Raw genomic sequence first — 12,752 nt, 5'->3', positions numbered from 1 at the left:
TAAGTAGCGCTCTAACCACTATTCCTTTGATACTCGTGGATTCTTGTTTTCCTGCGTCGCGAACTCGTGAATCTTCCTATCCAACCACTCTTCAATTTCTTTCTTTGTTGGATTCCAGTGGCACGACATTAGACATCCCTTATGCAGATCTCGGTCTCGACAATGGAACCATTTGTTGGCTTGTTGGGGCCTGACCTAGGTTCAAAGATGATTTAGCCAAACAAATCCCGGTACTACTGGCCCTTTTGGCAACAATCCGCAGAGCAAAGACTAAGGTCTCACCCGAAGTAGTATGGGAGGGTGCTAGAACCAGGTTTCTGCACCCTAGAGATGTCTGATGATTTCCAGTGGTCCGCGGTTCGACCTTATGCACACGTCGCTACGCGCACTTACCCGTACCTCGCAGCCTAGGATGCTACCTTCGGGCAGCCCTACTCGGGGCTCAAACAGTGTTATTACCCAAGTCGTTCCTCGCAGCCAATATTAGGTGATTAACTGAACTTATTTATACACTTTTAGTTATACTCAACACTGTTCATAATTCATATAAGTGTGCGCAGTAAATAAACAATATAATTGCAAGTAATATCAAACATGTAATAGAACAAATAGACAGAATTGGTAACAGAACTTCTCTTTATTATTCCCTTCCTTTGGTTACAAACTCAACACTACCCTGCGCACTTAGTTGCAAGGGTTCACGCACTCAGCTGCAGACTCTACTAGACCTCTGTGCACTCAGCTGCAGAGCCTCTTCCTACTACTACGACCCAAGACACTTAGACTTTTGCTCTATGCTTTGCTATCTTTCAGACTCCATCTGTTTCCATTAATTCGTTCGTTACTTTACAACTTAGAGCCTCGCTCTATTTATAAAATCCCATGGTCCGTAGGCCGACACTACATTCAAAACTTAGGGACTTGATTTGGCTGTCCAAAGATCTTAATGAGTGATTACGGAACACACTTTCTGAACGAAACCATCAGTGCGCTCATGGAAGAATTCCAGATATATCATCAGAAGAGTAAACTGTATCACCCACAAGTGAATGGGACAGTAGAGGCATTCAAAAAAATACTGGAAATCATGCTGACGAAAGTGTGCAACGCGCAGCGAAGCGATTGGGACTTGTGCGTCCCTACAGTACTATGGGCTTATAGAACAATGTGCAAGAAACTGACGGGACAAACCCCTTTCCAGTTAGTCTATGGCATGGAAGCTGTCATGCCAATGGAATATATCGTACCTAGTCTGCGAATAACAACATTCACAGGGATCTCGGACCGTGAAGCTCTAGAAGAAAGACTCGCGCAATTGGAAGAACTTGAGGAGGAACAGTTCTTGGCAGGTTTTCATCAGTAGGTTTAGAAACAGCGTGAAAAAGATTGGCATGATCACCATATTAAGTTGCACACATTCAAAGTAAATGACTTAGTACTGCTATACGACAGTAAGTTTCAAACATTTCCGCACAAATTCAAAATGCATTGGCTAGGACTATACGTGTTTAAGGAAGTCACAAACGGAGGCGCAGTCCAACTAATCAAATTAAATGGAGAACCCTTCCCAGGCAAAGTGAACGGTAGCCGCTTGAAGCCTTACATAGGTGGGCCGACTATCTGACTAGCCGACAACAGTACAGTATTTGTGCTTCAGAGAGCTGGACAAGGATGCGGGACTATAAATACATATTGGTACGGCTGTATGGGAACAGTTCAGTTACAGAGGTCTCAGAAGAGAGAATGTAGCAGGCTCAGCAAGCAGCAACTCAGTGCGTTGCGGACATCAAGACCATTCGGGACCAGCTGGAGGGACTCCATGCCAAGATCGTTGAACCAACAAAGTGACTCGAGGGCGAGTCTCGATGTTTGTGTTGGGGGCCTGTTGGGCATGGAATCCCCCCACATCATGTTTTTGGGCTCAAAGCCCAAGTTTTGAGTAATATTGTTGTAAAAACTCCACGAATTGTGGGCGCGGAGTGCGAATTGTATGTTAGAGTCGTAGGGATGTCCGCCCTATGTTTTGAATGTAGTGTCAGCCTACCCATGGTCCGCGGACCATGGGATTGTATAAATAGAGCGAGGCTCTAAGTTATAAAGTAACGAACGAATGAATGGAAACGGATGGAGTCTGAAAGATAGCGAAGCATAGAGCAAAAGTCTAAGTGTGTTGGGTCATAGTAGTAGGAAGAGGCTCTGTAGATGAGTGTGCAGAGGCCTAGTAGAGTCCGCAGCTGAGTGCGTGGACCCCTACAGCTGAGTGCATAGGGTAGTGTCGAGTCTGTAACCAAAGGAAGGGAATAATAAAGAGAAGTTTTGTTACCAATTCTGTGTATTTGTTCTATTACATATTTTATATTACTTGCAATTATACTGTTTATTTACTGCGCGCATTTTGAATTATGAATAGTGTTGAGTATAACTAAAAGTGTATAAATAAGTTTAGTTAATCACCTAATATTGGATGCGAGGAAGGACTTGGGTAATAACATTACTCGAGCCCCAAGTAGGGCTGTGGGAAGGTAGTATCTCAGGTTGCGAGGTACGGGTAAGTGCACATAGTGATGTGCACGTAGGGTCGAACCATAGACCACTGGAAATCATCAAACATCTCCAGGGTGCGGAAACTTGGTTCTAGCACCCTCCCATACTACTTTGGGTGAGACCTCAGTCTGCACTCTGCAGACTGTTGCCGAAAGGGCCAGTAATACCGGGATTTGTTTGGCTAAATCATCTCTAAACCTGGGTTAGGCCCCAACAAGCCAACAGTTATATGAGAGGCTACTTTCACACTCTAGAAAAACTCTTTACTTTTACTATTAAACTCTTGAACTCTGAAGCTACCAAGCTAGCTGATCTCAGCCATGGAGGAGGTATTTATAGGAGGAAGAGCTTCCATAAGAGATGGGAGAAAGAGCTTATCCCTTTGAGAGGTTGCACAAAAGGTGGAACAACCATCCCAAAGGAGAGAGGCAAGCTCATCTGATCCAACAACCAACCCTAGGACCGCCCATGAAGCTGTTACACTTCGAAGCTTCGACAATTTGTTTAAAAAACTCGCCAAAAGTAGTTCGTTGTGAGTGCAACACAGAGACAGAGTGAAGACTTTGCTAGGGCTAGTTCAATCTTGACCATCTTCGTGGGTGGAACAACTGCTGACCTGCGACGACCCAAAAAAATAGGTAAAAAAGGGTCTGCTCCAGGGGTAGTGAACTGAGGTATTCTTCCTGAGATGAAAAGGAAGACATTGACACATAATTTACAACATGACACAAGGCAGATGTCAATAACACAGATCGACAATGTTCGGGATTAGGGAATGCGGGGTCAGTGACAAATTACTATGTAACGATGGGCTAAGTCAAAATTTTGGACGAGTTTGTAGCCACTACAACACAAGGGTTTCGAGCTTAGATCAAGCAGGAAAGACAAGTTTCTTTTAGATTGTGTTGTGGCCACCAACAACCCCCCTCCTTATTTAGTATTAGCAATAACACTAGATAAGTGGGGACCCTTAGTAAAAAAATTCAAAAAATTCAATTAAAACTCATGTATTATACTCCTTAGGAAAATATCGCATCGCGCAAAGAAGATAGGACATTTCCTTGTGACTAGAATGATAAATTGCGAGCATGCGACGCGAAATCCATCACATCGCATGCATTAAGAAACGCTCATAAATGAAAACTTTAAGAAATTGCCGATGGCCGATATGCGACATCGCATATCGCAACATCGCAAAAATAGCACATAACTATTTAACGAATTGTAACAATCTATGATCCTGCGATAATGCGATACTGCGATCAGCGATCTTGTGATCGCGCGAAACAGCAATCCGTAATCCTGCGATTGGCGTGATCGGTCAACCCTGCGATAACACATCTTGATGAAAATGTGATAACGCGATAACGCGATGATGCGATGCTGCGATGCGAATCAGAGAGATCGTCCATCGCAGATTTTCCCCGGCTCAACATTGAAGAAAAATTGAATACGCGCGTTAATGAAAATTAATTAATGTACGCCAAGTGTTAATGAAATACAAGTTTTGTGTTTTTCGAAGAGTTAGTTCACGTCAGGTGGCATGTTTTGGTACATCCGTAGAATTCAGAGCTTTCTTGTCAATTTTTATTATCATTACTCTCTCCTTATGTGTGAACTGCAGGAATGAAAAACAGAAACAATATGAAGCAATGTGCAGGGAGCGATTAAGGAAAAAGGATAAAGCTCCAAAGCTCGGAAGCAGAGAAGAAATGCCCTCATGAACTGATACCGCATGCAAAAGAGCCACAAATTCCAGAGCGCTACTGAGCTACCCATTACAGATCTACCAGTCAGAGCCACGGTTCAAAGAATAGTTGAACAACGCTGATATCAATAGACGATTTAATGCTCAAGGGTAGAAGTTCACAAAAATCAGTATGTTTTCAAAATTTTAAAGCTTATACCCGGTGAAGGTAAGACGCTAAAGGCGAAAAACGCACCAGAAAGGCCCAGATTAAAGAACGGAGGCAGTTTTCGATGCATGATTAGCGCCTAGCGCTAATCGCCCATCGCTGAGAAAATTGCTCAAAAAGCAAAGTCCCTAACTGCTTAGTCACTCGTAAGCCCGGAAACGCAAGAAAGCAAAGGTAGAGGCAATTTGAGGGTTAACCAAGTGGAATTTGGGTTATTACTGAGCATACACAGTAAATCCACATAGCCAGAGATGATTCTAAAGCATATCTGCTATTTTGTTAGAAAAAATGGTGCCAGCGCTTGCCATTTCTGTTTGCTTAGCTCGACCAAAAGCGGAAGACATTCAACTGACTCTACCCAGGCAAATATTGAATGCTCGCAACATTAAGGAGCAAATGCAGAAATAGTTAGATATTAGATTTAATTTTTAGAAATAATTTTGCTTAGAAAAAGGGCGGTCATTTAAACCGTATCTTGAATATGTGTAATTAAGTTATTTAGTTAGTAGTATTTAAACCCTTCTCATGCATTTAAAGAGGGGTCTAGAAATTTATCAAAAACTTGTCCTCATAACATGCACTTTTGCACCCTCCGAGGAGGTTTTGGTGAATGAATGGATCAAGATTTGTTGATGTTTGCATTTGATATCTGCTACTGATGCTGCACTTCTGTACTCTTAGTAGATGTTAGAGCAAGGAGAAATAAATCATTGTTGCTTGAAGCTTATGAGTAGGACCAGTCATAAATGGTACTTTTATCTCTTGACCATTTCTACTTGTATGTTAAAGTGATATACAATTTTTAGTTGTTTATATGTTATTGCATGAATGCTTGAGTTACCATTTGGCACTTTTGTATGGTGGTAGCTATTTATTTATGTTTAATGTATGAATAGCTTATTATGCGATACGCTGTTCATAACTATTTTGCCTAACTTTATATGTGAAATAGTTCATCTTAATTGATTTCGTTTCTTATAATCACTGAATGATCTTTATTACTAGTTGTTATATGAAATCTCTTTAGATCGCATAATAGAAGAATTACATCCCAGGTTAGCATAGATTAGATGTGCTGTTTTTATTAGATTACCATAGTATAGAATTATATTAAAGTTTGAATTAGAATAGCTTAGATAGTTACTGTTAGATTAGCAACATCCAATTCTACACACACACCCATAGATTGGGAAACTGGTCCCATTATCCCCAGTCGGACCTGCTATACCAAACTGATAAGGAGCTACTAACCAAGGTCTGGACCGGGTGGGTATCCCCCTTGTTGTCGACCTGATTTTCGGGGCTTCAACATATTTGGCGCTAGAAGGAGGGCCTGAACTATGAATGGCAAGTAAATCCAAATCTGAATACCATTCTGAGAGTAAATTGCCCTCGTCATCTCCCCGACTTCCCCATTACATTTAAATCCAGAGTCAGAAGTTGCTCGAGTATCAACCGCTGCTACCCACCCTGATATTTCAGACCAATCTACCATTGAACCTCCTGAAGTCGAATCCCTGATTCACAAACTTCAACGATTTTCCATCTCCCCTCAGAGGTCTGATAAATCTCAAGGCAGCGTGACTTCGCAGTACAACCCTGCTCATCCCCTGACCAGGTTAAAGAGTGAAAATTTTGGCATTCAGCCAACCGAATTACCTCTTCCCACTAGGAAAAGAGCAAGGAAATCACCGCAAGAGTCTGACAGTGAGACTCTTTCGTCCGCATCATCCATCTCAACTACTTCACCGCGAAGTCAACCATCCACACCTCCACTCCAGATTATCGTCCATCCGTCCACTGGAACCCCCACAACCCCTGTTCAATCATCTATGATCATAATATCCTCATCCTCCCAGCCACAGGCATCATCTTCTGCACTTCCCTTTATTTGCCTTTCAACGATGGCCTAGTCTCCATGGAACAACCCTGGGGCAGTCTTAATGCCTGCACCCTTGAGTCAAATACCGGCCCATCCTGAGAAATGGCTGCCCAAATTCAATCCCGAGGCAGGTATGCTAGCAGAAGAGCACATAAATAACTTCATGCTTTCCATTAATCTCAACGGGGTTACTAATGAAGATGTTGTTGTTTGGATTTTTCCCTATACACTGCAAGGGATAGCCGGGTCATGGTACTTTTCATTACCCTCCAGATCCATTACAAGTTGGGATATCTTCCAGGACCAATTTCTAACCAAGTTTGGTGATGACAGATCAACGGAAACATTAATCAAAGACCTATCCAATCTTAAAGTCGAAGCTAGAGAGCCTATTAAGGATTTCAATTTACGGTTCAACAAAATTTTCAACAAAATTCCTACTGCTTCTCAGCCCAGTGAAGAAGTACGATACGAATGGTATATTACCGCTCTGCCATCAAACATAGCCATCTTCGTGGACAGGCCAAATAAAAAAACCTTAGCTGAAAACATGAAAGAGGCGACAGTAGTAGAAAAATGAATAGTAGCCCTGGAAAAGAGATCCGCGATAGAGGAACGTAAGTCCAAAAAAGTCACCTTCAAGGAAGACTCCAAGAAGAAACAACCAAAATATCCTTTTGATTTGGAAGGATTGCAGAAAGTTCTAAAGACCATGTCCAATGAGATGGTTGACATAAAAAAGCAAGTAGCAGAAACTTCTTCAAAAAAGCCCTACAGAGCTTTTAAAAGAGGTCCTTCAACGGATGTAAAGCCACCCAATGCCGTTTCAAATGCTGAATCCGAGGAAGAGGAAGAGGAAATTGCCGCTGAAGGGTAGACCGATGATGAAGAAGTTGTGGAATTACAAGGAATGTGGGACTTCATCCTCCCACAAGAGGAAGATCAAGAAGTATTTCCAGTTAGCACACAAAGTAAAAATCAGCTTGATCCTCCCCAAACTACCCCTAAGAAAAAGAGCGCAAGCTCTGCAACAAAAGATAAAGTCGCAACAAAGAAAACGACTTCCAAAGCGACTCAAACTAGCCCAGTCCAAGAAGATGATACGACTCCATCAAAAACACTGATAGCATCGGATGAAATGGAGTACAATATTATTGATGACATGAAAAAGACTAGGGCTAATATCACCCTTTACGAACTGATCAAATTGAAACAACAACAGAAGATAATGATGAAAGAATTACATGCCGTGCCAGTTGCACCTTTTCCTGCCGCTGTACTTTCTCAAGCTTCCCACAACATGGGAACACCTGCAATGAACGCGATAAGTAAGATTGATCCAAATGACATTGCCTTGATTGGAGGAAGATCAATATCTCACACTCCCCCGTTTCTCCTCACTTATGAAATCTTTAATAAAAATGTGCACAATTGTTTGATAGATTCCGGTGCTTCATCGAATATTTTACCCAAATCTATATGTGCCAAATTAAATGTTCAACCACAGAAATCCGCAGTGCACATAGTTCAGCTCGATCGATCTCAAGTCGAAGTGATCGGAAAACTAAATCAAGCAACCATAAGATTGTCATCCAACCCGAAGGTATGTTAGGTTATTGACATTCTAGTTGCTGACATCCCAGAATTCTATGGCTTAATCCTTAGCAGGGATTGGTCAGAAAAACTCCATGGATACTTCGCAACTGATTGGTCGCACATGTGGCTGCCCTACAACGGTAAACCAAATCAAATAAAAGTTGAACGAGAGCTACACCAGAAGTACATAGTAACAGAGTTAGAGGGAGAAAATGGACCGGTAGCGTATAACAACAGTATCATTGGCAATTACTCGGCAGATTCTTTCCTCGACAATTTCAATGCTCATGCGTCACCTTATTTAGAAAATTCAGTTTTGTCCCAAGTTGAAAATTTTTCTCGAACTGATAGTTCAAAATGTACTAATTTTTTAGATAAACCTGTAAATACATCTTTGTTTTGGAAATTATTTTTTGATGGCTCTAGATCTAACGAAAGAGCAGGAGAAGGATGCATTCTGATTAGTCCAGAAGGAGAAAAGATCATGCTCACATGCAGACTCAAATTTGATTGCACAAACAATACAGCAGAATACGAGGCTTTGGTTCAAGGCCTATACAAGGCAATCGGGTTAGATGTCAAGTATATTCAAGTCTTTGGAGACTCTGAGATTGTGGTTAAGCAGATACGTAACACTATACATTGCTTATCAGGTCACTTAAAACACTATCAATCTTTAGTACAAGATCTGACTGAGCATTTCATAGCGTTTAATATTTCTTCAATCCCCAGACTCCAAAATGCTAGTGCAGACCTTTTGGCTAACGTAGCTTCTAAGCTTATTCCCTCCGAAGATTTTAGTCCAGATAGATTCTCAATAGAATTAATCTTTAGACCGTCCATTCCTGACAACATCACAAATTGGAGAGTATTCAATGATGATCCAGATATCATAAATTTCCTCACATCTGAAGGATCCTACTCCAATCAAATAATCGATGAAGACCAGCACGATCGACAATTGCAACAAAATAGCACTAATAATGCTATACCGAAGTCGGTGGTTAAGTTAGAAGACTTATATGATTTGAAAGATCAGTTTAAGAGGTCTACCAATTCAAAACTCTACAGTTCAACCTTGAACTATGAATTAGTAAACCTAGGGACCGGTACTAAACCACAAAACATTAATCTAGGCCTCGGCCTAGCCCCGGAAGAGAAACTAGCGTATATTCGTCTTTTGAGACAATATAAAAATGTTTTTGCCTAGAATTATGATGAGTTGAAAACATACGACACTTCTATCATCCAGCATACTATTCCCATGATCGATAATGAAAAACCTGTCCAACAAAAACTGAGAAAAATCCACCCCAATTTAGAAAATCAGATAAAAACCGAACTCAACAAGTTACTGAAAGCCAGGATAATTTTTCCCGTCAAGCATTCCAAATGGGTCTCCAATATGGTACCCGTTAGAAAGAAAAATGGAGATATTAGGATTTGCATTGACTTTCGGAATCTTAACAAACCCTGTCAAAAAGACAATTTTCCTCTTCCACCTATGGAGCAAATACTGCAGGTGGTGGGAGGTTCAGAACTAATGTCTTTCTTGGATGGATTTTCGGGGTACAATCAAGTGTTGGTACATCCTGATGATCAGTTGAAAACCACATTCAGAACTAAATGGGGCACATATGCATATCGGAAGATGCCATTTGGTTTGATTAATGTTGGTGCTACATTTCAGAGAGCCATGGACATCGCATTCAAAGGTTTAGTCAATAAATCTGTAGTAATTTATTTGGATGATATAACAGTGTACTCCAAGAAGCGAAGCGACCATCTCAAAGACCTGAAACAAATCTTTCAACGGTGTTTAAGGTATGGAATTTCACTTAACCCAAAGAAATATTTTTTCGCATTAAGTGAAGGGAAACTTCTAGGATTCATAGTGTCAAAGTCTGCTATTCACATTGATCCCGACAGAATCAAAGAAATTTCTGAAATATCCCTATCTCATAACAAAAAAGCCATGCAATCTTTCCTTGGTCAAATCAATTTTGTAAAGAGATTCATTCCAGATTTTTCGTGAATCGTGTCTCCTTTGCAAACCATGATTAAAAAGAATTCAAATTTTAAATGGGGTCAAGATAAACATGAAGCATTCAACCTGATCAAGTAAGCTATTATTAATGCTCCATCTTTAGCAACCCCAAATTTTTTAGAATCTTTTATTTTATACACATTTGCCTCAGATAAGTCATATGCCGCGATACTAACTCAAGCGAATCAAGAAAAAGCGGAAGCTCCAATTGCGTTTTTTAGCTCAAATTTACAAGGTGCTGAACTCAATTATTCTGACGTGGAGAAATAGGCTTATGCTGTTTTCAAAGCGGTCAAGTACTTTAGACCCTTCTTACTTAAAACCCATACTAAGATCATAGTACCGTTTCCAGCGGTAAGGAATCTTCTAGTGCAGAAGGATGTGGGTGAGAAAAGGGCCAATTGGGTTACTGCCTTACAGGAATACAACCTTGAGATCAAACCAGCAAACATTGTAAGAGGTCAAGGCTTCTGCAAAATGCTGTCCGGAGCATCGCAAATTTCTGAAACTCCATCTGAAGAGGTACAAATGGGTGAGGTAAGCCTAAACGATGCAGAATCATTATATGCTGATATCATTTATTATCTTAAGAACGGGTATGCTCCTTCACACCTTGATCATACTAAGAAAAGAGCTCTAAGATTGAAAGCTAAACAATATCAGCTCATAAATGATATTCTTTTCAGAAAAAATTATGATTCTGTCCTTCTTAGGTGTCTTGAAAAAACTGAAGCTGAAAAATTTTTGCAGGAACTTCACGATGGGCCAGCAGGTGGACACTATGCTGGAGATGCTACTGCACATAAAATCTTACGCGCAGGATATTACTGGACCACGCTGTTCAAAGACTCACATAGTTATGTGAGGAAATGCCAAGTATGCCAAACAACTGCTGGAAGACAAAAGAAGCCATCCATGCCACTACAGCCGGTAAACATCGAGCAACCTTTCAGTCAGTGGGGCTTGGACATAATACGTGAGATTGTTCCTCACTCTTCTAAGTAGCATAGATACATCCTCACGGCAGCAGATTATTTCACAAAATGGGTAGAAGCAGTTCCGCTCAAGACAGCTAATTTTGAAAATATTATTGAGTTCATTGATCAATTTATAATCACTAGGTTTGGATTTCCATCTGCTTTAATGTTTGACAATGCATCATACTTTTCTGGAAATGCAATGACTGGTTTTGCACTTAAAAGAGGATTCAAACTTAAATATTCAGCCAATTACTATCTGCAAGGTAATGGGTTAGCTGAGTCAACAAATAAAAACCTAATTAGGATTATTAAAAGAACAGTTGACCAGAATCAAAAGAATTGGCACAAAGCTTTGGTATATGCTTTATGGGCAGATAGGATAATGAAAAAAGCTTCAATCGGCACTTCTCCCTTTAATTTAGTTTATGGGAAAGAAGTGGTTCTTCCAACTCACTTAGCCATCCCCTCTTTGTCTTTAGTACAATACATTGATGAAGTACCCACTTCCTCCTTACAGCTGAGACAAATGGAAATAATTAAATTAGAAGAACAACGAGAACAAGCTAAGAAAACGCATGCTCATCATCAAGCGCTTGTAAAATCCTCTTTTGATTCAAACATAATGACCAGAAAAGATTTTCAGATGGGAGATTTAGTTTTAAAGTGGGATAAGGCTCATGAAGAAAAGGGCAAACACACAAAATTTCAAAGGATGTGGCTTGGTCCTTTTCAGATTGTTGAAGTCATAGGTCCATCAACATTTGTGTTACAGGATGTAGCAGGCAGGAGGGATCCTTTGCCTGTTAATGGACAAATTCTCAAGAAATATTTTCCATAGAAGATTATTCTTCTATTTTTTTTGTAGAATAGTTTTTCTTTTCATAATAAAACCAGTTGTGAGTGGTTACATTAGGTATTTACGAAAAAGACACCAATTCTCTTTCAGATTTTGAGCTTTTCGCTTGTATAAATAGCAAATCTTTTGGAAAATTGGTCTTTATTATTGACAGATACAGTTAAAAACTTTATCCTAGATATGATACGAGTTTCAACTTCAAGAAATTTGAGGGAAGCAACCTTTAGTGAATAAATTGTTTTGTATCAGCATAATGAAAGGTATCAATAAGAAAATGAAGATTCTCTGTAGAACAGTTGTTCCCAAAAACTCTATTATTGTCGTCCAGAGCTATCTTAATGAAATGATGACTTCCTCCCTGCTAAGGAGAATCGCAGCTTTCAGAGAGATAATCCAAGGATACACTATATCTTGAAGAATAAGAGGTGTCATCACGAGCCGGCTTATCATGATCACAGATATCATAACTTGCTGAATTTGCCAATACTGTCTACCACAACAGGGCAATGACTCAAGATTGTTGCAATCAAAAGACAAGGGGTCTCATCACGAGCTAGCTTGTTCAGCAAAGTTATGAATCAAGTGAGTGACTGTGTCATAATTTGGCTACCAAACCAAGACATTGTTCTTTAAGAATAAAAAGAAAATCAAAGCAATAAGTGTAAATATGGATTTTTCTTTGAAAGTTGTAGGTCACCTTAAGTAGGATACAAGATCATTGCTGGGTAATAGGTAACCCTGTCGAGGCTATAAACGCCTGCTGGCAGTAGAGGCTCTACCTACGAAAAATGAACATATTTAAAACTGGTTTACAGAGGAGACTTTATTTTATCTTTACAAGACCGAGTAATGGCTGATGTAAATACAAGGAATAGCCTAAGGAAGCAACTAATTAGAATGAAAAGAGGTTGAAAAAAAATATCATTGACAG

The sequence above is a fragment of the Pinus tabuliformis genome, chromosome 7 (assembly GCF_031772625.1).
Source record: "Pinus tabuliformis cultivar Carrire ecotype Pingquan chromosome 7, CPIR1, whole genome shotgun sequence".
NCBI classification, from domain to species: Eukaryota; Viridiplantae; Streptophyta; class Pinopsida; order Pinales; family Pinaceae; genus Pinus; species Pinus tabuliformis.
This window is presented reverse-complemented; position numbering follows the sequence as displayed.